The sequence below is a fragment of the Uranotaenia lowii genome, chromosome 1 (genome assembly GCF_029784155.1).
Source record: "Uranotaenia lowii strain MFRU-FL chromosome 1, ASM2978415v1, whole genome shotgun sequence".
Lineage (NCBI taxonomy): Eukaryota > Metazoa > Arthropoda > Insecta > Diptera > Culicidae > Uranotaenia > Uranotaenia lowii.
In genome coordinates, this window is record NC_073691.1 from 12,519,244 (window position 1) to 12,545,505 (window position 26,262).

The 26,262-nt window shown below is 31.4% G+C and overlaps 1 protein-coding gene across 2 annotated transcripts in view; it reads left to right on the plus strand.

The window, feature by feature from the left end:
- The window catches only part of LOC129739663 (40S ribosomal protein SA), a 243,595-nt gene that overhangs the window by 59,682 nt on the left and 157,651 nt on the right, over positions 1–26,262 (plus strand). The window contains exon 1 of one of the 2 annotated variants that reach the window (XM_055731150.1): positions 3,438–3,447. The exons of the other annotated variant lie outside the window; for it this stretch is intronic. The gene's annotated coding sequence lies outside the window, so the exon portion shown is untranslated. Of the gene's footprint in view, positions 1–3,437; positions 3,448–26,262 lie in introns of those variants that run through there. 2 annotated transcript variants of the gene reach the window in all.

Sequence of the window (26,262 nt, forward strand, 5' to 3'; positions counted from 1 at the left end):
AACGAGAGATGGAGTTCCACCTCAGGTTTTTCAATTTTTCGATGCGTTTTCTTAAGGTCCTAAATAGAAAAATGTTTCACTTTTCGAAAATCTGGAACTAATTACTTCTGGTAACCACTTAAATTGCCAATAATAGTCGTAGAGAAAATTTACAATGTTACACATGTGCGAGGGGGGAAGGTCTCTCAGTTTTTCGATCTCTCAGAACTTTCGTTAATCTTTTTGATTATAGGGCAGCAGTGCAGTGCAACGCGACGAACAGTGTTTTCCCGTTAAACTTGTCTTCGATTTCGAACGCCAAAACCGTCTCGGGGATCCTGACAGCCGTAATGGAAGGAAAATACTGAACTGTGGAAAATCCAGAAAAGGAGCTCCACGTTCCTCCAGCCAGACAGTAGTCAATTCATGCCAGGAAGGCAGGGATTTTGCAAGTGATTTTCGAATTACGCGGCTACATTGTCGCGGCTCCACAACACATGTAGAGCTTCCTTCCGTTTACACCTGACAGGTCAATTATGGGCAGAAGAAAAAAGTGACAAAGGCACAGTAGAGTGTGACCTACTTATAGTTATACTGATTGACGTTTTTGGATTTCAAGTCAAACGAAAAATAATTAAAAAAAAATAACAAAATTGGAATTCCAATTTTAGAAAAAATAATCAGCAATTCCAATTTGAAACCAGACATCTAAAACCTGAATGTAAGATCGAAATCTGACTTTGATCTTAAATTTGAGATTCCAAATTTAAACTCTGAATCTGACTTATAAATTTGAAGTCTGAATCTAGAGTCCGAATCGCAATCTGAAATCTGTATTTTAAATTAAATTTGAAACCTAAATCGGAAATCCGAATCTGAATCTTAAATCTAAATTTTAATCTGTAATTTTAATTTTGAAATTCTAGATTTAATATTTAGAGATAAGATTTCAAAAGTCATATGTCAGATTTTAGATTTTGTATTCTTACTACAAGTTCAGATTTAAAATTCTTAATTCGTGATTAAAAATTAGAAACTCGAAATTTAAATTTTTTAGAATTTAAAATTTTCAATAAGGAACTAGAAGTTGGTGTTCAAAAATTGAAATTTTAAACAGTATTCAAAAAATGGAATTTCAAATCTGACTTCAGATTCAAATTTCAGTTTACATATTTTTGATGAACATTTTTATTTTTCCTATTTTAAATTTCAAATTTGTACTCGGTTTGAAATTGAAAATTGAAAATCTGAAGCTTTATATTGAATTCGGAAATCGTTTAAAGATTTAGATTTCCGAATTTGAATGCCTGAAATCAGAAACATTAAACTGAAATTCAAGCAGAATTTCTTATGTATTTAAAATGTGTTTCTTAGAAAAACTTCACATTTTGAACGCTATTTTAATACTTTCAATTATTAAAATTCGTAGCTTTAGGAAGACCTATAATTTTGCCCCCAAATTAAAGTATCTGAAATCGAGCTTCAATATCTAATTTTCAAGTTTATGAAGAAGCTGAAAATTGTTTGTTGACTTTTCAATGACAGAAGTTAAGCAAAAATTTCTGCGTATTAGTAAAGAATTTTTTCTCAGCAGAAAACTGCTAATAGTTTCTTGTTTGCAAGACCTCATCCAAAATTTTAATTTACTTGAACACAAGCATGTTGTAACCTTTCATCCGGAAACACATTTTTTTATTATCTCTTTCGTTTTTTAAACTCGTTTAAAAAAAAATTAATATCACTGAAAACTCCTTTTATAAGTTAATCCAACCTTCCGTTTTGAAATTAAAATCTAGAATTTAAAAATGGAATAATTTAATAAAATTGGAATGAGAATATGACGATCGAGAAAAGAAGACTTGCAACAGGTCAAGTCCAAATAAGTTGTGCGAGAGATCACAATAAAAGTTAATTTAAAGAACGGCTTGCGAGAAGTCAAGTCTCCTTTAGTTTATGCGAGAGGTCTCAAACTTAATGAGATGAAATTCAGAAATGTTGGAAAGCGATTATGACGATCGATAAAGAAAGGTTTGCAACAGGTCAAGCCCAAATAAGTTGTGCGAGAAGTCACAATAACAGCTAATCAAAAACGGTTTGCAAGAGGTCAAATCCCGTTTAATTTGTGCGAGAGGTCTCAAACTTAATGAGATAAAATTAAGAAATATTGGAAAGCGAATATAACGATCTATAAAAACAGACTTGCGACAGGTCAAGTCCAATTAAGTCACAAGAACAGTCAATCAAAAGACGGCTTGCGAGAGATCAAGTCTCGTTTAGTTTGTGCAAGAAGTATCAAACTAATGAGATGAAATTAAAAAATTTTGAATAATTTTGGAATGTGAATATGAGCGATAAACGTCGGTTTTGGACAGCTCAAGTAAGAATCAGTTTTAAGAGAGGTCACAAACTATTTAAATGAGATGAAATTCAGAAACGTTGAATGATTTTTTCATTTGTGAAAATGAAGATAGATCAATGCGTCAAACTTAACTTGAAATTGAAAAAAAAAAATCAAAACGGAAGGTTGGATTAATTTATAAAAGAGTTTTTAGTGATTTTAAATTTTTTAAAACGAGTAAAAAAAAAGAAATGTTTTCTGAAAAAAGGTAAACTTTCCACTAACTGTTTGTTTGAAGAATTACGAAAAAAAACTTGTTCAATTAGGAATTTATGAAATGTTTGAAATAAGTAAATTTTTTGAATTCATTTAAATTTTTTTTAATTATCCTCCATAATACATTTTTGATAAATTTTCAAAAATTAATTTAATTTACCTAGTATTGTATGATTGTTCAAAATCGAAATTGTTTTATGCTTGAAATTTATAAAAAAAAACAAACAAATGATGTTTTTCTATTCACCTAAGTTTTAGAAAAGTTTTAAAATTACTTTGTAAACTAGCCAAGCAAACAAATTTCACGCAATTTCTGAATTTTTCAAGATTTTTTTAACATTTTCGAAACTTTCACGAGAACAAAATAAGAAAAATTTACTTACTTTTACAAAGCTAGCAAAATTAAAAAAAAAAAGTAATGCAGAAATGTTTAAAATCTAAAAATTTCAGAAATCAACTAAATTTACAAATTCTAATTTTAATAACTTCCCATACAACAATTTGTGAGTCTAGTTGTTTTCGTGCTGTTGTTCAAGATAGATTTTTTGAAAATTTTGACTTTGACGCCTTTTAGCCAAATTGATAGCGGCGAAAACTGTCTGAAAATGTTGAGGTTTAATCTTAAAATAGTAGTTTTAAACCATAAATCTGGGTTTTTGTAACATTGATATGTCTTATTGTTATTTGATGATTTTTTTTCCTGAAGTCGCAAACAAATCGTACACTAATGTTTATGCATTAAACTCAAAGACAAAGGAAGGAAAACACATCTGTCACGTCACATGCAATGCACCGTCTATTTCGTTTTACACTTGCACTTTCAACTGTTTTTTTTTTCTTCAGACGTTTACTACTGTTTTTGATATTTCATTTTGTAAAAAAATAAATAAAAATGAACTGAGAGACTTCCACACGCGCACACACACACATACATTGTTTGTCGTCGTTTGTTTTTTTCTGTTTTTTTTTTCGCATTTACACTGTTTTGCGAGAGTACAGTTTATGCTAGAAAAATGGAAATATTTTACCTTGACCGGGGTCCTATCTTCCCTGTCTTTACGTTCCCGGTCCTTGTGGTGTCGGCGCGAGGATTTGTCCTCCCGGTGCCGGTTCCTCCGGCGGCTCGAGTCCGGGCTGCGGCGGTGGTGCGACCGTTTCGACCGTTCCCTGCGACGTCGGGACGAGCCATCATAACTGAAATTGAAGAGCGGGAGAAAAGCGGAAAATGATTAGTAAATTTGTCGAGATCGGAGGCTGGATAAATACTGGAAATCAACACAGCACCAACTGGTGTACCAATGCATCGAAAGGAGGGCGCCCAGATTGATGGACCGGCGAAAAACGACGTAACCAAACAAAACAGGAGGCAACTGAAAATGCTCAAACTCCACCGGAGGAGTTGGGAGATCGTAGATCAACTCAAAAAAAGTGTCAGCAACTGAAGCAGGAGTAATCCCGTAATCACCATCACCATCACTTGAACAACGACACCTGCTGGTGGAGGTCATGCCCTGCGATTGACTTTGAGCTTCACTCTCTGGAGCCACCCTCCAACTGGAAGACCCAATCACCCAATCATAACCCCGTTATCGCAAATCCGAAACGTTGCCAAAAATCACACATTCTGGTGCCACACAATTCGTGTCGAAAGAAACGATTATTTAAATTATAGAATCGGAATGAAAATCAACCGAAGCCAGCGGAAGCGCACTTGACGCCTCGGCACATCAGAACGCACTGCGGCGCGGATGGATGGTCACTTCTTGACAACATTCCGCGGAACCAAGTCCTCATTTGCCTCCGTGCCGCGACGTGACGTGATAGGGAATCAAAATAATAGAGGGAACACAGTAGTAAGTAGGTATCAGAAGAGAAGTCCTAACAAAATCGCCACCGAAATGTATCGTGTGATTCTTGTTTGCCTCTTTTTTTTTCGGGGGAAAATGTCGAGTATTTCGAGCAGCAACCGACAAACAGAAAGAACGGGAAAAAGACAAACCCAAACCCAACTCAAGCCAAGCAAACGTAAACGATTACGTTTGCCCCCTACGAAAAAGGCGGCGAAAAGTGAGGAAAATCCTTGGACCATCAGCACTAGGTGAATGGCACCTGCCCTGATGTGCGCGATGTAACTATGTAACCAGAAAACGGTTTTACTATTTCCGAGCGACCGAGTGCATCCACTTGCTGCTTGTTCCCGGATCCACCACCACACCTTCTTCCGAGAGATTTAGGTTTAGAAAACGGGAAAGGCCAGACGAATAGCCATAGTTTTCTGGGTTGTTAAATCAAAAAGGACTTATAGCCTGTTTTCCGGGGTTCACAGCAACTTCTAAACTTGTTTTTGATAGCATTTTTTTGCAATCATTTACATGTTTCGTGTTCGTCCGAGCATGAATCATAACATAATATATTTAAGCAGTTGAACTTCTTTAATCAGTACAAAAAATAAAATCAGAAGTCTGAATCAAGTTTTGTCTTTAGCAGAAGGATTTTACAATTATGAACTATCTCAGTTTTTCTTTTTTTAATATGCTCATTAGGGTGGCAATGGATGTAAGCAGCGATGGAAATGAAATGAATATGATGCGATAAAGGTTTTATCCTGAACTGTACACTTCGCGATCTGTACAAGTAGCGAACAAACTTGGTTCCTCTCAGTCCATAACAAAATGTTGGTACGGTTGTCACTCGGAGATAACGAATACATTGTTAGACAACATATAGCTCTGACAAGTGAGTGACTTTCTTTGCTCGATGTGTACTCAAATCGCAAGCTGAAATGCTGCACGGAGAATGAGTGTCGATAACATTTTTGACTTGTGACAGTCGAAGATTCTGTTGGTCCTCTGACTGTCGGAATGACATTTTTGAATTTTTGATTCCGTGACTGTCATGGAAAAATTTAAAAAATGTCATGATGCGACTCATGAATAGAAAACTCTTGACCTGTACATGATGGGAATTAATAGGAAAAGTGGTTCGGGGCCATCTGGTCCTGGCCACGGTCAATCTGACCGGTTCCGGAATCCGAAAATTCAAAATGATCAGATTTTAACTTGCGACACATCAATAGAAAGCTCTTGATCTGTACATGATGGGAATTGATAGGAAAAGTGGTTCGGAGCCATCTGGTCCTGGCCACGGCCAATCGGGCCGGTTCCGGAATCCGAAAAATCAAAATAATCAGATTTTAACTTGCGACACATCAATAGAAAGCTCTTGACCTGTACACATGGCCGTAGGAACGGGGGGGGTTTTGGGGGTTAAACCCCCCCCATGAGGGTCCAAAAAAGCAAGCGAGGTATCCTACTCTATACTCAAAATTTTAAATTCATTATCAGATTATGATGAAAGAGCAAAGATATTCATCTATCTGAACTATAAACTAATACAAAACCACAAAAACCCATTTCACGTTCAAAATTCTGCTACAGTTTTTCAAAATTTTCTCACTTGTTCATAGAATAAGAGTGTCAGACTTTTTTTAACACGTGTTTTATATAAAAACTAGGCCAAATCCGGGTATTTGCTTTCAAAATTGTCGACCAGATGCAGGCAAAACCGGTCAAAACCTAGGAATTACTCATCAAAAATCTAGAAAAACTTAAAAAACCTATCATGAAAATTTTTTGATACTTGCTGCAAAAAATTTGAACTCATAAATAAAAGAAATTACAGCACATTTTTTTTTAAGTTTGATTTAAGAATGAGAATGAGAATAAACCCGGCCAAAATCCGGACTTTTCCCAATTTTTATATTAAATATCCGGGCCAATCCGATTAAAACCGGGAAATTTGGCAACCTTATCATATAAATTCCGGTCTGACTATTAAATTTTAAATGAAACCCATTTTGGAAGTTCTGGTTCCATATTCCTATATCCAAAATTGTATTTCTACATATTTTCGTATTTCTGATTTTGTATCAAGTTTGGGATTCTTGATTTTCAGTTCGAATAATCATAAGAAATTGAGAATCAAAAGTTGCTTTGAAATTTATGTTCGAATTCGGTTTTGCATTTCATATCAAATTTGAATCATGTTTTTCGAAAATCAAATGCATTTTAAATATTTGTTTAAAAGTTTTCCGAATATGGAAAAAGAAGAAATTTATATTATATTCAAATTCGAAGTTCTTAAACATTATTCTAACACAAAATATAAACATTTAAAGCTTCTAAGTGGCGATCCAAAATTGAAAACATTGAAATTGAAATTCACAAAACAGATTAAAAATAAATAATTGAAATAATGAATTAAGATTAAACCAGCACTACAGAATTTAAATAATGGATTCATGAATGACGGCTCTAAGATTTGGCTGATGAAATTCTTATCTGGAATTAAGTTTCGGGAATCGTATTTCTTATACATTTCGAAAAAAGATTCAAAGTTCAATTTTTTAATTCAGATTTAAAATTCAGAAGAAGATTTAGCTGGTGAATGAGTTTTTCAATCAACATAAAATTGTTGTGAAACTCAAAAGAACATAAACTTAAAAATTTGCTAGTCAATTCAATTTCCAGATTTCAAAAATGTTTAATCAGAATAAGTTTGTACTCACATTTCAGCTGAAATCACAAATATAAAGAAGAATTTGAGTAAAGTTTTGATTCATGCAAAATATCCCAAACTTTATTTAAAAAAAAATCATCCACAGGAATTTTAGTATAGAATTGATTCTTTATGTAAAATATTTCCTGATTAGGAAACATGTACCTGATCTTCGTCTAAAAAATCTGCACAATTTTTTTTTTATTTTTCCGATGTAACATTATTAATGTTCGAGCAAATTTGATTCAAAAATTTTTTATATCTTAATTTTTTTTAGGATAATATTATTTATTTTCATCAAAGATTAAAATCTTGGAATTTGCAAAAGAGTTAAGAAGATTGGGCTTGTTTGATTTCAGAATAGAATAAGTATTTTTTTTAAGAAATTGAAGACTATCCTAAAATATCTTATTTTATGCTCAAATCAAATAACTTTTATCTACCAGAATTTTATACAAAATCAAAAATTTTATCCTTCGATGAAAGCAATTTTCAAATTTTGTTTGTAGAGATTTCATTAAAAATAATTTAGACCACCCTTTAGGCTAAGGATCACTTTTCTAAATTTACATTTTTAAGGTTTTATTAATGACACTTTACCATCCTTGTGGCATTTGTGTCTTCTCTTAAGTAACAATTTTAAACGAAAACTATTATTGAGTACTTAAAAATTAATAATCATATAAATAGTTACAAACATAATTTGTTTTCATTTTTTTTTATACGTGTGTTGTTGGACAAAAAATCATAGGTAAAAATAAGTCACCAAAACCCCCCCCATGAGTCGGTTCTTCCTACGGCCCTGCCTGTACATGATGGGAATTGATAGAAAAAGTGGTTCGGGGCCATCTGGTCCTTGCCACGGCCAATCTGGCCGGTTGCGGAATCCGAAAAATCAAAATGATCAAATTTTAACTTGCGACACATCAATAGAAAGCTCTTAACCTGTACATGATGGGAATTGATAGGAAAAGTGGTTCGGAGCCATCTGGTCCTGGCCACGGCCAATCTGGCCGGTTCCGGAATCCAAAAAATCAAAATGATCAGATTTTAACTTACGACACATGAATAGAAATGGAACAATGATTATATGTATGGAAAGTTAAAATTGAAACATCAAATGTTTTATTACATGTTCATTGTGTTTTAATAAACTAAATATATTTTGGAAAAAAAATTGTTTACTATTGCAAAACTTATCTAAAATTTCGCTTTTCAAAATACACTTTTTTATATCTTTTTAGGTAAAACGCCTTCATGTAGGCAACGAAATTCAATTTCTTGAAATTTTCGAATCAATTATCGGTGCACCTTTTGAACATGGAAAAGGACGAAATTCAATATAATTATGCATTCTTATTGTAATTTGGGAACCAGAAACTTTTCTCAAAGGGTAACAGCATTCTTAATTTGAGCGAAAAATACGTGGTCTGGCAGGCATTCTGCCTCAATTTTGATTGATTTTAGTTAAAATTTGTGGGAAGTTAATAAAATAAATTGAAACATTTATAGTATTCCGAAAGTGCATACGAGTGTAAAAACGCTAAGCTGTAGTTTCATCAGACTTCGCAGGCAGGTTTACCATATATTACCATATATTTATATTAACCATGCAAAACTCAAGAGCTTTCTATTAATGTGTCGCAAGTTAAAATCTGATAATTTACATTTTTTGGATTCCGGAACTGGCCAGATTGGCCGTGGCCAGGACCAGATGGCCTCGAACCACTTTTTCTATCAATTCCCATCATGTACAGGTTAAGAGCTTTCTATTGATGTGTCGCAAGTTAAAATTTGAGCATTTTGATTTTTCGGATTCCGGAACCGGCTCGATTGGCCGTGGCCAGGACCAGATGGCTCCGAACCACTTTTTCTATCAATTCCCATCATTTGCAGGGCAAAAGCTTTCAATTGATGTGTCGCAAGTTAAAATCTGATCGTTTTGATTTCTCGGATTCCGGAACTGGCCAGATTGGCCGTGGCCAGGACCAGATGGCCCCAAACCACTTTTCCTATCAATTCCCATTATGTACAGGTCAAAAGCTTTCTAATCATGTGTCGTAAGTTAAAATCTGATCATTTTGATTTTTCGGATTCCGGAACCGGCCAGATTGGCCGTGGCCAGGACCAGATGGCTCCGAACCACTTTTCCCATAAATTCCCATCATGTACAGGGCAAGAGCTTTCTATTGATGTATCGCAAGATAAAATCGGATCATTTTGACAGTCGTTTTCGTACTGATGAATGTTACTCTAGGCATCCCTGCTTATTAGTGAGATAATCATGATCTTTGACGAAATGATTATGATAGGATCGCTTCTGTTCGTCAGATGTACATTTTCCGATAAACTCTTTATACCCAGTTGTGCACTTTGAGATCCACATCTTGTGGTCAGCGCACACTACAAGAGAAATATGGTAAGAAGGAGAGCGTAAAGTCTGAACCAACACGGATAGTATTTAGATGGTGCTCTTTTGAGATACTCGTAACTCGTTTCTCACAGAGATCTGTTTGCAATTGTGAGAGGAGTATGTGAGTGTCGTCGACAGGCAACGATGTCAATGCATCGTAGACGAGGTTTGTATGTATTCAATTATCGCTAGAAGCGATTTTTTTCCATCGCTGGATGTAAGGGAAAAATTTCATGATTGAATTTTGAAAATAGAACTTATACATTTTGTGAATTAACCTTAAAAACTGACCTGTGCAAAATTTCAGCTCAATTGGACTTGATTTTAAGGGTGCCTCGAAGTAATATTTTAACTGGCTTAAAAATGCATAAAACAACAGAACCTCGAAAATTTTTTTTTGTCAAAATCGACTTAAATGTTTAAAAAATCACCATAGGGGGACCAAAAAGAATTCGGAAAATCGAAATTTTAAGTTTGACGCCAAATGACTAAGAAATGCATAAAACATCAAAATCAGGTGTTATCTCGAAAAAACTTTTTTTTTTAAATCGACTCAACAATTTAAAAAAATCAGCAAAGGAAATTCGGATAATCAAAATTTTAATTTTTATGCCAAATGACTCAGAAATGCATGGAACGTCGAGATTGGTGATATCTCGAAAAAAACATTTTGGTCACAGTTCGACTTTCTGGGACTTAGTCAGTTTTACGTAAAATAGCTGGTTTTTTTAATGTGCAAAACCTGCAATGTTTGAAAAAGTATTTTAATAGGTTCAGAAACATTTCTTTTTGAAACTCTTTGCTAAGTTCACGGAACTGAAAAAAAAAAATAAGGAGTTCATGAATCAAAAATTTTTGTTGCCTGTTTAAATTTATGAATCTTTTAAATTTTATCAATTTCGTGAGCTGAACTGTTTTCAAGAAGTAATCATTCACAATTTCAAAATACGTTTATAAACATTGGAGTTTGGTCTTCTAAGGGAAAATTCGTTAAAATAAAGGTGTCTAATTAAAATCTTTTCAATTAATGAAACAGATATGTAAAGCTAAAGTTTAAAATAAAATGATTTTTTCTAAAAATATCTTTTCAACACTTTTTCAAAACTTTAAAAGAATTGCAAATGGTAAAAAAAAGATCAAGATTTTTTTCATACATGTCTTGACAGATTTTTTAAAATTTAAATTTTTCTTAGATGAAAATAAATATTTTGGAAATGTTTTTAAATTAAATAACATTTGTGATGTGTAATTTTTTCTCACTCCAGCATAAATTGTAAATTTAAAAACATATTGAAATTTAAATTACTAAAATTTAAAAAAAAATCTATTTTGAAAAATTTATGTGGATGTTACAAATTAGATTCTAAACTTTTGAAGCTTTTTGTAAAACAAAAACTCATTTTTGATTTTCCCAGATTTAAATGGCACAACTCGCAAATTTATTGTGAATATTTTTATAATTATTTTGTTTGTTATCTATTTTATGGGAATTTTTGTAAATGATTAAAAATGGTTATTCCAGCTTCATATACATTTTTGACGTTCTGATAATATTGTCCTACAAAGCAAAGTTGCCGAAAATATTCTGTGTTTTGACGAAAAAAAAATGGATTTTCTGTGGTTTTACCAAAAGTTCTGAGATGGTTTTCTGTGATGGAAATAGCATAAATTTCTTTGAAAAGTCTTGAAAAATTGATTTTTCTTTACATTATACGTGAGAAAAATCAATAAACAATCATCAAACTCCATCATGTTTTCCTTGAAAAAAAAAATTAAAAATCCAAAATTTATGTTGAACTAAAAGTTATAATTATGGAAATACGTAAACAATTTAAAAAATCTGTGAAATCTGTAAATATGTATTTGCAAAATTCTGTGTTTTATGACACAGAATCTTTCATGGAAATTTGTTCAAAATTCTGAGAATTTATAAATTTTTCTGTGATTCCGCCGACCTTGATTGGCAGTACATTTACAATGCCCAAAACTGATGAACTCTCTTTGCTCATCAATAACGGTGCCGGCCACGTCCTAGTAGTCAATAGAAAGTTGGAGAAGAGAGAAAGGGATGAGAGAAAAATGTTGTGCGTTAGGCTGATGTCACCTCTGTATTAGACTGAGTTAATTTGGGATCATTTATGAATTTTTCAAACCCTAGAGTCTAAAAAGCTTCGTTTTGGTTTAAAACTCATACATGATTTTTTACAGAATTTTCAACTAACGTTTACAAGAGTAAATTTGAACTTTTAGGTTTCTATGGGAAAATTTAATATTTTTTACTGAAAAATCAATATTATTTTTGTTTCTTCTGTGGAACCGAGCCAGCTGATGGTTTTTGTGCCAATTTATAAATTCTCTAAATCTCTTAAAAAGAACAATAAAAATTCTAAAAACTATAGAAATTAAGATTTGGTGCTTTAACTCGAGGCCACTCCTTGTGAAAATTTATCGGGATCCGTTTTTGTATCAAATTTTAAAGTTCAATTTGATTTGGGAAAAATGAAATTTTCTCTCCGCATTTTTTCCTAAATTCGAGCTAAAATTTAAAATTAATGAAGTTCAAGAAAATAAATAAAGTTGAATATTTCTTTGTTTGCTAGTTTTGTTAAATAAGTTAGCATCATTTTCTCTAATATAAAAGATTTTGTAAATTTTGAAAAAATAGATTTTTTTAGATTTAGGTTTAAAAAAACATTTCTTATTTGTCCTGCAACTGAAAATTTCTTGTAGCAAATCAAAACATAGAAGAGTTAAACAAAAATACAGGAAAATCTATAAATTCGCGTGATCTTGTGAATGTGCGATGCCCCAGAAATTGGAAAACGGTTAAAAAAATAAAGAAATTTAAGCTTAAAATCCGGATCTGAATGGTTCAATCTGAAAATTGGAAAATTGTTGATAAACAGTGTGAATAATACTTATTGACCTATAAAACGCTCTTTTTGATAATTTAGATTTCTTATATTACATATTTTTAATAGATAAAGAAAAATCTGCAACATTTTGTGTGATTATTCAGAAACAAACAATGGCGGATTCCTCCGATATATTCCATTTGCCGATTGCGTTACACGAAAGACAAACGCGAAACTTTATTAAGCGTTTGCATGTTGTATGTCTAATTCACAATTTCGTCAATGTCATAATTTTGACAGTCAGTTTTCGTCGTACGTTTTATGGATTTTTGAGGGAGGGGGGAAACGTTCAGTAATCCAAAAAAAAAGCCTAAAAATAGGAAAATTGTGACCTCTATTCAATTTCTTCAAGGTTATAACTGTTTTGGATGATACGAAAAACTAACAGCAGTTGATTCAATTTAATTCCGAAAAGAGATTGATGATTTTCGCAATATCGGGAGGAGCTTGTGCAAATAAAACTGAAAACCGGCTCAGTCAAAAGTAGTTGACCCAGCTGGACTCTGATTTTAGCTAGAAACACGACTGCTCGGAACCAAGGTTGCCGAAATTACAGAAAAATCTATAATTTCACAGAATTTTGAGCAAATTTCACAGAACACAGAACTTAGGAAATATTCACATATTCCGCAGATTTTTTAAATTTTGTACGTATTTTCAAAGTTATACATTTTATGTCAACGTAAATTTTGGATTTCTAACTTTGTTTCGGAAAACCATGCTAAGGTTGAAATTTTAAGCTTTTTCCATCACAAAAAACCATCACAGAATTTGTAGGTTAAATCACAGAACGTCAGAATTTTCATTAGCAAAAATACAGAATTTTTTCGGCAACCTTGCTCGGAACACCTGAAAAAAAAAACGAGAGCGAAAGTGGCAGTTACCTCAGCACATCTGGGGCTTCTTGAGGATTTTGTCCATATGTTACATGTGGGTGGCGCGTCGCCACAAGTTGACCGTTGTTAATCCCCGCAAAATTTTGGGTAACAACAATGGAAGGGACAGAAATAGTAACTTTAATGATGAATAAAGCCAAGTCGAAGGTAGGAAATTTGTTCCGGAGTCACGGCGTCTTTGAGATTCGATTAGAACGGGATTTAGGGACGGAATTGCCCTCCAGGAATCAAGACCTATGCTTGTAACTTCTTATAAATAAACGTGATACCATTTTTTTTAAATTTTTATAACAGTTTTTAAAACAAAATCAAAAATATAACGGTCGCCATGTAAATATGTAGTTGATTATCTTTTCCAAACGACGATTAGTAAAATAATTCTTATTGAAGAAAGATGACAATGGATGTAGAACTTTGATTTCTGAATCTACGAATAAATTTTACCAAAATCAAGTAAACGTTAGAAAATTGTAACGGTCGCCATGTCAATTTTATTTTTAAAAAATACTTCATTAAAAAATCCATTCAAAATAATCCAAATTTCTCATATTTCCTCAGTCAATATTATGAAAAATTTTAAAGTAAAATTTAAAATTTTCGAAGGTCGCCATTAAAATTTTTCAAAATTTTCTCTCCTTTCAAACAGAAAATTCCATCTAAATAATCCATATTAGAAAACGAGTACGCTCAGTAGTTGACGTAACGTCTATTTAACTAATGAATTAACAAAAAAACTTAAGACATTGTTAGGGAAAATCATTTGAAAATTCTCACGGTCGCCAGGTAAATTATAAAAAATACTCCGTTAAGAAAACTTTACCCACAAAAGGCTAATTTCGGGCAGCATAATCCGCATAACAGTTCGCGAGAGATCGCCCCCAGCAGTTAACAAACGTAACACCCTGATTAATTAATGAATCTGCCGTTCATGTTCCTGCCTTAATGTTCATCGGGCAAAGGACCGCTCCCAGGAAATTAATTCATGTCCTGAATTTGGGGCGGAGCGGGGGGACGCGCCACCCAATATGCAAGTATAATAAGCGAAGTGGCTACTTGGTCAAGAGGCTAACAAACAAACAAACCCGAAATGGAAAGGGGTGAAAGTGTCACAATTGTCCGACGCGAAGAAAATGCGGAGTCCTTGGTACAACAGAAATGAAAAAAAAAAACAAGGGTAGGCACTGTCGCAGGACTTCAAGGGCGACAACGTCCGGATGTTACGGGCACAGGTCACCTGACCTTAGCCAACATACAGAGCGATCTGATTGAAGAAGTGCGTCAATTAGCAGAAACGGAAGTAGCCCGATCAGAATGAAATCTTTCTGAATGAAGGTGTGTGTTTTTTTTCTTCGAATTTTCTGCTGACACTTGTCCCAACTTTCAAGGGGGCGTGAGAGAATCGAGCGACGCCGAAGGTAATAAATCGGAATCGAAGAACGCATTCCTAACGCCAGTATAAAAAAAATACACTCAGTCTGAGTCGGAACACATTCCTCCATTTCGTCAACTGAATCTAACTGGTTGGCTCCGATGGAGTGACTGATTTATATGCAAATGGTCAGGGTCATCCAGCAGAGCGCAATCACCACCTCAAAACCCCGGTGCCGAAGCTTGGAGTTATGAATAATAATTAAAAGGTGATTAAATGTGTCAAATCAGTGCTTCGCGCGGCTACCTCCTTCCTAAGAGCGGAGCCTAATCGAAACGGAGGCGGTGGTTGGGCTAGGGTTAGATTATCGAAGTCATTTCGGTTGGCTCTCATTTTTTCTTGTTTCTCTATATTATGTTCTCTAATAATGATTGCGAAGCCTGGGGCGATCGTGAGAACTCTGTTTTTTCCGGGGGAGTGTAAATTTTTGTGTTTCGAGCTTCCGATTGTATGTTCTGTCCTTTGGCGGTGACGTTTCGAGTTTCGAATTGAGAATCGAATCAATGATGTTCATTCGATTAGACGTATTTTTCAACACCTCAAAACATAACTTTCTGAAAGACGGAATAAATGTTTTTTCAGTATTACGATTTATACAATTTATTCATAATTTTATTGCTATCTACGGTTTTCTTGTAAATTGAAGCAGGAAAATGACAATGAAAAAGACAGAAAAAACCCTGGAATTATCACGGTCGCCATGTGAACGGTTTTTTAGATAATCGTTTCAGAGGGATAATGTTTGGGCTGCTTAATCTGAGAACGATCAGCAGTTGACGTTACACTCCAACTCAAAACATAGTTTTCTGATACACGGAATAAATATTTTTGCAAATTTTAAATTTATAACAATTTTCATAACTCTACCGCATGTTACCGGTTTTCCTGTTAATTGAGGCAGGAAAATACAGTGAGCGAAATAAGAATAGCACCACTATGTGTTTTGCTTGTTAAAATATAAATGATTGAAAATTACGAAAATTTTCTTCCACAGATTGTTCTGAATTGCTTTACGGATAAATCAAGCATAAGTTTACTTTTTATGGACGTAGCAATTGGCGTTGAGGAACAAAAATGTGAAAAAAAGGTGCGAAATAAGAATAGCACCACTTGAGTTTTTCAACAAAAACAAGGTTATTTTTTTAAATTTACTGTGTAAAAGTGAATAATAATGCTTCTACGAATTATTTGAATAAATAACTGCATTTTAGGAGTTTTCCAGAATTCCAAAGGTTTACAAAGGTATTAAAACGGGGTTTTAAGAGATGCTCTTCTAGCGTTATGAAATTTGCTATAAAACTTTATCAAACTGCTTGATTTCTTCATTAACATGCATAAGTATGTTGCAAAATGATGAAACATAGCTTTGAGGCTGAGTTTGAATTTAAAAAGCAGGTTGGAATTAAAAAAAACTACTGTTTTTTAATAGTCAAACAGTATTTCTCTAGTTTTAAGTCATAGATGGCAGCACTATCTTGTCATTTAACCAAATTCATGCCCATTTTCGAACATCCGGGATTAATTAGCGAGTGCTGGATGATTTTAGTCAAGAAATAAATACATGTACCGTGTGAACGCATTGGAAATTTTAAGATCACTAAATCCAAAAAAATTAGAATTGCATCAAGGTCACTAAAAGTGAATTTTTTGGACCGATTATCAGAATAAAGTTATACTTTGCGATGGAGCTTGATGGACCAGACGGCTAGCAGTATTATTGGTATGATTTGCAATTGAATCGGAAGTTGAGATGAACAGGAATTTTGGCGGTTGTACATTTTTGTGCTGGTGATTCTTTCTCAAATCCGAAAAAGCTTTCTGCAGCGTGAACTTCCATAAAACTGTGATGGGAAAAAACCTCAAAATGATGAATTTTGGCCTAAATAAACCTGAAAAATCAATATTGAGACTAAATTTGGTTTTAACTGCAAGATAGTGCTGCCATCTACGATTTGAAACTGGAAAAAGTTTGGTTTACTGAACATAATCAAAGTTTTTGATTTCCAACCTATTTTTTCTGATTCAAAATAAATCCCGAATGATTGTTTCATCATTTCACGTTATTTTAATGAAGACAGTAAGTAGCTTGGTAAAGAACACAGCTCAAATATCAAATTCCTTCACGCTAGAGGAGCATTTTTTAAAGCCCCCTTTTAAAACCTATAAAAACCTTTGGAATTCTGAAAAACTTCTAAAAATGCAGTTATCCATTCAAAAAGTTCGTAGAAGCATTATTATTCACTTTTACACAGTAAATTTTAAAAAATAATCTTGTTTTTTTTGAAAAACTCAAGTGGTGCTATTCTTATTTCGCACCATTTTTTCACATTTTTGGTCCTCAATGCCAATTGCTACGTTCAAAAAAAGTAAACTTATGCTTGGATTATCCGTTAAGCAATTGCGAACAAACTGTGGAAGAAAATTTTCGTAATTTTCAATCATTCATATTTTAATAAGCAAAACACATAATGGTGCTATTCTTATTTCGCTCACTGAACCAATAAAGGTTTAGACTAATTTGTGGCATTGTAAATGTTAAGCCTTTTCTTATGATTTCAACAACAGTCAGAAAAAATTTAGAAATTATCACGGTCGCCATATGAACGGTTTTTTTTATTTATCGTCTCAGAAGCTGGGCTGTATAATCTGAGAACGCTCAGCAGTTATACTCCAATTTATGAACACATGAAGAGCTTCGACGGATATTAAGCAAAAAATGCTCACTTCCATCTGTACCGTTGTACCGTTAATAAAAATGGGAAAAAACCAAGTCTCAACGTTCATGCGAATGCTTGGGAAAATCCCCGAAATTCAAATACTTTTTCTTCTCCTTCCTTTTCTGATCCTAACAATTTTGTTGATTTGGGTGAGATTACTGAGGAAAAATTAAAATTTTTGCATCAAAATTTAATGGAAATGATGCAACTTATGTTGAAAGCAAATTCAATGTTTGAAGCTTTCCAAACTTCTTTTAATTATGCTAACAAAATTATTATGACTTTGCGATTCCCTCATGGATCCAAATAGATGTTTAAATATCATGAATTGGAACGCTAGATCTTTGCTGGCTAACCAAGACGAGTTCTTTTTATTTTTGAAAACTCAAAACATACATATTGCTGCCATCACTGAAACTTTTTTAAAGCCAGACAATAACTTGAAAAGCAATGCTTTCTTTAAAATTTTACGAAGTGATAGACTTGATCGACAAGGTGGGGGTGTAGCTATTGTCATCAATAGTCGTCTCAAATTTAGACTTCTTCCTTCTTTCAATACAAAAGTCTTAGAAACAATTGGAATTGAATTAGAAACTTCTATGGGGAAAATTATAATTGTTGCCGCATATTTGCCTTTTCAATGTAGCGGTGAACAGAAAAATTTTTTGAAGGGAGATTTACAAAAACTCACCAGAAATAAATCTAATTTTTTTATTATTGGTGACTTTAATGCAAAACACCGATCTTGGAATAATATTTCATCAAATTCAAATGGGAATATTTTGTTTAATGACTGCTCTGCAGGTTATTATACTGTTGAATATCCTAATGGGCATACTTGTTTTTCTTCAATTAGAAATCCCTCCACAATTGATTTGGTTCTAACGGATTTAGGCGAGCATTGTAGTCAATTAGTTACTCATGCGGACCTCGATTCAGACCACCTTCCAGTAACATTTTCTTTATCCCAAAGTCCCATTGAAAACCCTTTAAAATCAACTTTTAATTTTCAAAAGGCTAACTGGGAGCGATATATGAATTTTATTGAACGTAATTTAGATGTAAACGTTCCATTGAATTCAATAGAAGATATTGATTTGGCTGTAGAAAATTTGACAACTTCAATAGTCAATGCTAGAGCCGCTTCAATACCCAAAGTTAAACATAAATTTAATCAACCTTTAATTGATGATGATCTTCAGTTTTTGATACGACTGAAAAACATTCGTCGACGCCAATTTCAACGAACTAGGGATCCTTATTTGAAATTAATTTATTGCGACCTTCAAAAAGAGATCAAACGTCGTTTAAATTTCATTCGCAATGAAAATTTTGCTAAAGCAGTAGAGGACATAAAACTCTACTCAAAGCCATTTTGGAAATTAACTAAAATTCTAAAAAAGCCCCAGAAGCCAATTCCTACTTTGAAAGATGGGGATAAACTTCTTTTAACTAATTCAGAAAAAGCTCAAAAATTAGCCCAACAATTTGAGTCTGCTCATGATTTTAATTTAAACGTTGTAAGTCCAATTGATGCTCAATTCCCTAGAATTTGATGATATTCTTTCTAAGCAAATTGTGTTTGAAAGTTCTTGTGAGACAAATATTGATGAACTTAAATTGATTTTCAAAAAATTTAAAAATATGAAAGCCCCGGGGGAAGATGGGATTTTCTATATTCTTATTAAAAAGTTGCCTGAAAGCACTTTAAATTTTTTAGTTAAAATCTTCAATAAATGTTTTCACTTGGCTTATTTTCCCAATAAATGGAAAAATGCCAAAGTAACTCCAATTTTGAAACCTGGAAAAAGTGCTTCAGAGCCTTCAAGTTATCGACCAATTAGTTTGCTTCCTTCTTTAAGTAAACTATTTGAGAGAGTTATTTTGAATAGAATGATGATTCACATTAATCAAAATTTTATTTTCCCTGATGAACAATTTGGTTTTCGTCATGGACATTCTACTACACATCAACTTTTGAGTGTAACTAATATGATTAACGCTAGCAAATCTGAGGGTTATTCAACTGGTGTTGCTCTTCTTGATATTGAAAAAGCTTTTGACAGTGTTTGGCACAAAGGTTTAGTAGCTAAATTAGCTCGATTTGATTTTTCTGTATATCTCACCAAAATTATTCAAAATTATTTGACTAGCCGAACTTTGCAAGTAAGCTATCAAAATTCATGCTCTGAAAGGATACCCATTAGAGCTGGTGTCCCTCAGGGTAGTATACTTGGGCCTATTTTATACAATATTTTTACTTCTGATCTTCCTGATGTCCCAGAAGGAAAAGGTAGAAGATTATTTGCTGACGATACTTTGCTTTCAGCCAAAGGTCGAAATTTACGGGTGGTACGCAGTAGATTGCAACAAAATTTAAATTCCTTTTTGAATTACTTGAAAATGTGGAAAATTTCTCCTAACGCTTCCAAAACTCAACTTATTTTATTTCCCCATAAGCCAAGAGCAAATTTTTTAAAACCTAATGAAAATCATTCCATAACTTTTAATGAGGTTTCTTTAGAATGGTCTGATCACGTGAAGTACTTGGGACTCACACTTGATCGGAATCTTTCTTTTAAGAATCACATTGAAGATATTCAATCTAAATGTAATAAATACACTAAATCTCTTTATTCTCTCATCAACAGGAAATCCCGACTTTGCCTGAAGAATAAGATGCTTATTTACAAGCAAGTCTTCCGACCAGCGATAATGTATGCAGTTCCGATTTGGTCTAGCTGCTGCGCGACGAGGAAGAAAGCCATCCAGAGGATTCAGAACAAGGTTCTGAAAATGATTTTGCGGCTTCCACCTTGGCACAGCACCGAAGATCTTCATCGGATTGCAGGCATTGAATCTATCGAAGAGATGGCCAACAAAATCATCTCCAACTTCAGAGGCAAATCGATGCAGTCTTCCATCGCAGAGATTCGCTCTCTCTACAATTAGTTTAATTTTAGGATAGCTTAAGTTTTTAGTTTTTTTTAAGCAAAAAATGCAAGTGCGCTATATTAACGATTGAAAACCTGAACTGCAATAATTTGCAATAATTGTTCAACACTTTGGTTAACTGAAATTTGGTGGAATTGTCCGATTTGAACCGGTAATCCATTGTTTCAGAGTTTTGAATTTGTATATGAATTGACCAAATTTTACAGATTACTCTAGTTCGATAGACCTGTTTGGTTTATCTCTTAGTCCTGGTTATTCAGCGAGTTTTCTGGGAACTTAGGTCTGACCCAAAAAAATGGCAAACAAGTAAACGATCCTGAAATACACCTAATGTATTATTGATCTCTGTGAAAATAATACAAAAATTTTTGAATAGAGATTAGAAAATTTAGCACCCTAGTAAGCAGCACGCTGCTTAACGTTTTTCGCTTCGGAAAACTTTCTGTCGAGTTTCTCATTTTGTACTGCCTGTGGCATTTCCATTCATTCATTCAATCGTTTGTTCGTTCATTCATCCATTCATGAGCCACCAGCCAGACGGATGAGACACATTCCGAGACACCACAAACACACCACGCACGATTGCAATTATGCACTGGTTGGCTGCTGCTAGAAAACACCACTTTGGCAAATGGTTGTTTGTTTTCTCTAATTGTTTTGCCTTTTTTTCACCCACTTTTTGCCTTGATTTCTCCCACAAGGTCGGTCGATTGATGAATCCCAAATGGAATCACGGTATTGTTGGAATGCGCTCCTCGATGATAGTGTGGTTTGATGCTTGTTCGATTTGGTTTGGTTCAAAAATTGAGAGGAAAAAATCTGTTAACATAGTTTTTTGCTATTATCCAAAGTAGTTTGTTCAACTAACGTCGGTAATTGGATTAACAATTCAAACAGATTGTATCGAATCTATCATCCTCTAGAGGTTCGAGATTCATTAATCAGTGTAGTTAGCGCACCTTTGAAAAACAAAAAATTGAGCTGATTCTTTGTGGTTAGCAATATTTAAATTTGCCTTGTTATTTTACTGAACAGGAAAAAAAAGTCTGAAATCCTAAAACGAGGAATCAGAGGCGTACATATTCTGTCAATCAAGGAGCTGCCAAAAACTCCCATCATAACTTTATTGACGATGATTCCCCACAATAATCAACGCCAGTCCATCTTAAGCCATATAAAAGGTACCGTTTTCGGAGATGTTTATTATCTACCAGAACAAGATACATATCGCTTGATTCCTGCAAAAAAAAATAACAAGCCTTGAGTGAGACTTTGCAAAACTCGAAAAAAAAATGAACACCAGGAAGAATGTTGCTCACGACCTCGAATCCACATGCGGATCGCATCATCCCCATCAACGCCAAAATCATCGTCATGGTGGGCCCCCAGGAGGGGTCAATTTGTTCGATCATATGGCTAAAAATAGTTTCATTTTCATTGGAATGGCGTGGCGGCATTGTTGGTCCAAAAAAGTTGGAGCGGTTTGGTTTTGAACTTTGTTATTGTTGTTATTTTTTTTCCCTATCTCAATCGAATGATGCTGGAGCATCGAAATTGATTCCAGTTGGCGGTGGTTTATTTTTGTTTTTCGATTAGCAATTTGCGCCGAAATGTTTGTCTGGGATTGAGAACATGTTGTGAGATTCGCTAATTGCTTTTAATTATTCCCGGACAGCTTACAAAAAAAGTTGGACACCCTTCTCAGAGAGACTGTTGCCAAATTAACAGAAATCGTAAATTATTCAAATGTTTTTTTTTTTTTTCAAATGTCGTTACAATTCAAAACTCTCAAAAAATATAAAATTTCACCGATATACTTAGCAGATAAAAAAAGTTATAAAATAAATTTACGGTGATTAAATCTTTATTTCAAAACTTCAGCCATACATTGGAGATAGTTAACGAAAAAAGTTGAGCATCTTTTTTGAGATTTAAGTCAAAAGTTTCGCGAAATCAAAATTTTTAAATCCTTTCAATCAGACAAGTTTGGGATTAAAAATTTCTATTAAATGTGGCAGGAAATATCATATATTTTAAACGTTGTAAAAAATCCGTAAACAGACCGTTTACGGGCCAGAGCAGAAAGCAGATGAAGCACAACCTTGGCGAATTGTCAAGGCCGTTATCCCACCAGTAGTAGCGGCAGCAGCATCAACTAGTTGCTTATTTAGACTGACACGACACAAATGGGGCATCCAAAAAGGCAACAATCGTCAACAACCTCAGCAGCTCCTCATCCTCGTCGTCATCGTCATCTATTTTGATGCAAAATCGAAACCGTTTAATGGGGGATGATTTAGCGAAACGAGGAGCGAACTGAGGCCTGCTGGTACGAAGGGGTGTGGCCAAGAAAGACGTCGCGAATTTTTTTAACATATTTTTGAGATTTGAAAATTTAAAAAAAATATTACAAAAAACTTCATAATAAAATTAGAATAAAATAACATGTTGTAAATAAAAAAAAAACATTTAAAACATCATTTTATTAAGAAATCATTTTTTATTGTTTTTTCTTTGAAATTTTATTTCAAGTCACTCTTTTTAGTTTTTCATGATTTTTTTTTTTAATTTTTCCTTTAAATTGTTTCTCTTAATTAATTTATATTATTTATTTTTCTTTAATAGAATTTCTTATTTATTTTGTTTGTTTTATTGATTTAAGAGAGCCATTAAATTAACAATTCATTTGCCTCTTACTTCTCCTTTTTTATTTTGTTTTCTTCTTATAATCTCTATGATTTTTTCTTTTTTATATTTTTTTAAATTATTGTTTCCTTTAAAATATATTTTTTAATCCTATTTTCATTTTTTTGTATTTAAATTTGGTTAAATTTTTTTATTTCAAATTTTTTTGTAATTGTTTTTTTTTTAACTTTTATTGAAATTTTTAAAATTGAAATATTTTTTTTTTATTTTTTTTAAATTTTATCTTTTTTCAATTTGGACTATTTTTTTTAAATTTTGAATTTTGTTTAAATTATTATTTTTTCGTTGATTCTTTTTCTTATTTTGTTTGCTTTATTGATTATTTGAGGCATCATATTTACAGTTTATACGCCTTTTACTTCTCCTTTTGTATTTTGTTATCTTTCTCATACTTTCTTTTTTAATGTTTCTATCTTTTTTTAATTTCTAACAATTTTTTTTTTCATTCTTACACAAAATGTTCGAGCATGTTGCCAACATCGAACGACGAACTGTTTTTATTATTTTTATTTTATTTTTTTTATTAAAATTTATTAATTTTAAATATTTATATTAATACATACAATATTTGTTGAATGTTTAATTTCAAATTTTTATAATTTATGAATTTTCTCCTTTTTTAATTTTTTTTATCATTTATTTTTATTTAAGTTTTTTTATCATTATTCTGTTGATTTAGTTTTAAATTTTATTGATGTTTATTTTTAACTTTTTCTTTACATAAATTTTGTTTAAATTTTTTATTTATTTCTTAATTTTATATTTCTTAATTTTGAATTCAATAGGATTTTTGATGTTTTATTAATTATATTTTCATTTTTAAAATTCAAATTTATTTTTTATTTTAATTTAATTTTTTTTCAATTCATTTCTTTATATTTTCCTTTATTTATATAGTTTTAAATTTAAATTTTTTATACTTTTCGTTTAATTTAATTTGTCATTATAAAAAAATCTTTTTTTGTTTTTTAGTTTTTTTCTTCATTTTCTCGTCCGTATTCTTCATTTTTGTTTCTTTTAATTTTTTTTCTTTTTTTCTTCAATCTTAATCTTTTTTTCTATATTTTTTATTTACATTTATTTTTTAAATTTTTTATTCTTATTTTTGTATTTATGTTTTCCACATTTTTTAATTTTTTTCTTCATTTTTAAACCTTTTTTCTTTATTTTCTTTTTTTTTTATTTTACATTTTTTATTTCGTTTTCCTCATTTTTTGTATTTTTTCTTAGTTATTTTTATATCTTAATTCTTTTTTTTTTCTTTATTTTTCGATTTTTTTTCTCATTATTTTTCGATTTTTATTTCTTTTTTTTCGATATTTTATCTTCATATTTTTTTCATTTTTTAATATTTTTTTAAATTTTTTTTCCTTTATTTTTTTCTTTTTATTTTTTGCATTTTTTATTGTTTTCTTAATTTTTTTTTTATTTTTTGTTCCTTCATTTTTCTAATTTTTTTTTCTTCATTTTTTCATTATTTTTAATTTTTTTATTTTTTTTTTTAAATGTTTTCTTTATTTTTGTTTTCTTCAGTTTATTTTTCATTTTTAATTTTTTTTCATCTTCATCTTTTTTAATTTTTTTGTTTTTTTGTCTTAAAAATCCTTTCGATATGTTATATGTTGTTAATTTAGTTCTAAATTTTATTGATGTTTATTATTTTAACTTTTTCTATTTATAATTTTTTGTTATTTTTTTTTTTAATTCTTAATTTTATACTTCTTTATTTTGAATTCAATGGAATATTTGATGTTTTATTAATTATTTTTTACATTTTCAAAGTTTAAATTTATTTTTTATTTTAATTTAATTTTTTTTTCAATTCATTTTTTTTATATTTTCCTCTATTTATATAGTTTTAAATTTAAATGTTTTATACTTTTTGTTTAATTTGTTTTGTCATTGTAAAAGAATCTTTTTTTGTTTTTTATTTTTTTTTTCTTAGTTTTTTCGGCTTTATTCTTCATTTTTGTTTCTTTTTCATTTTGTTTTATTTTTCTCGTAATTTTTTTCTTCATTTCTTTTTTTTCTTCATACTTTTTTTTATATTTTTTATTTTAATTTTTTATTTTTTTTTTATTTTTTCAATTTTTTGTTCTTAATTTTTTATTTATGTTTTAAACATTTTTTTATTTTTTTCTTCATTTTTTAACCTTTTTTCTTTATTTTCTTTTTCTTAATTTTTGATTTTATTTTCGTTTTCCTCATTATAATTTGTTCTCGTTTTTGTATTTTTTTTTCTTTATTTTTTTACCTCTTTATTCTTTTTTAACGTTTTTTTTTATTTCGTTTTTTGTTCTTTAATTTTCGTTATGTTTTCTTTTTTTTCGATATTTTTTCTTCAATTTTCTTCATTTTTTAATATATTTTTTTTTAATTTTTTCCTTTATTTTTTTCTAGCTAATTTTTCCTAAATTTTTTTTAAATTTTTTCATCATTTTTTATTTTTTTTTTAATTTTTTGTATTTTTTCATTATTTTTTTCTTCTTTATTTTCTTTTTCTTTCTTCATTTTTCTATTTTTTTTCTTCATTTTTCTATTTTTTCCATTATTTTAAATTTTTTTCTTCATTTTTCTATTTTTTTCTTTTCTTTTTTCTCTTCTCTTTCTTTTCATCATTTTTCATTTTTTCTTCTTTTTTTTATTTATTTTTTTTTTCTTAAAAATCTTTTTTATATGTTTTTAATTTTTTTTTATTTTTTAAAATTATTTTCATATTTTTAGTGTTGTTTTTTTTTTAATTTTTTAAAATTTTTTTATCTGTTTTATTTTTTGAATTTGGATATGTATTGTTTTTTTTTATAAAAATATTAATTCAAATTTTTTAATTCTATTTAGTGTTTAATAATAAATTTTATTAGTTATAAAAAAAACTTACTCAAAAAAAATTTTAAATCCAGATTCCTTCAAAATGAATTTTCAACCGAAAAGTTATCGTAGAACGAGGAAGACCCCCTTTTCCCCGATTGAATGGTTTCGCTCAAACGGGCGCCAATTTCGTCCGATTACTATGGAAATATAATCGTTTTGGTTGATTTTTTCTTCGCTCGTTCAGTCGTCGTTCGTCTTCTCCTTCTTCCT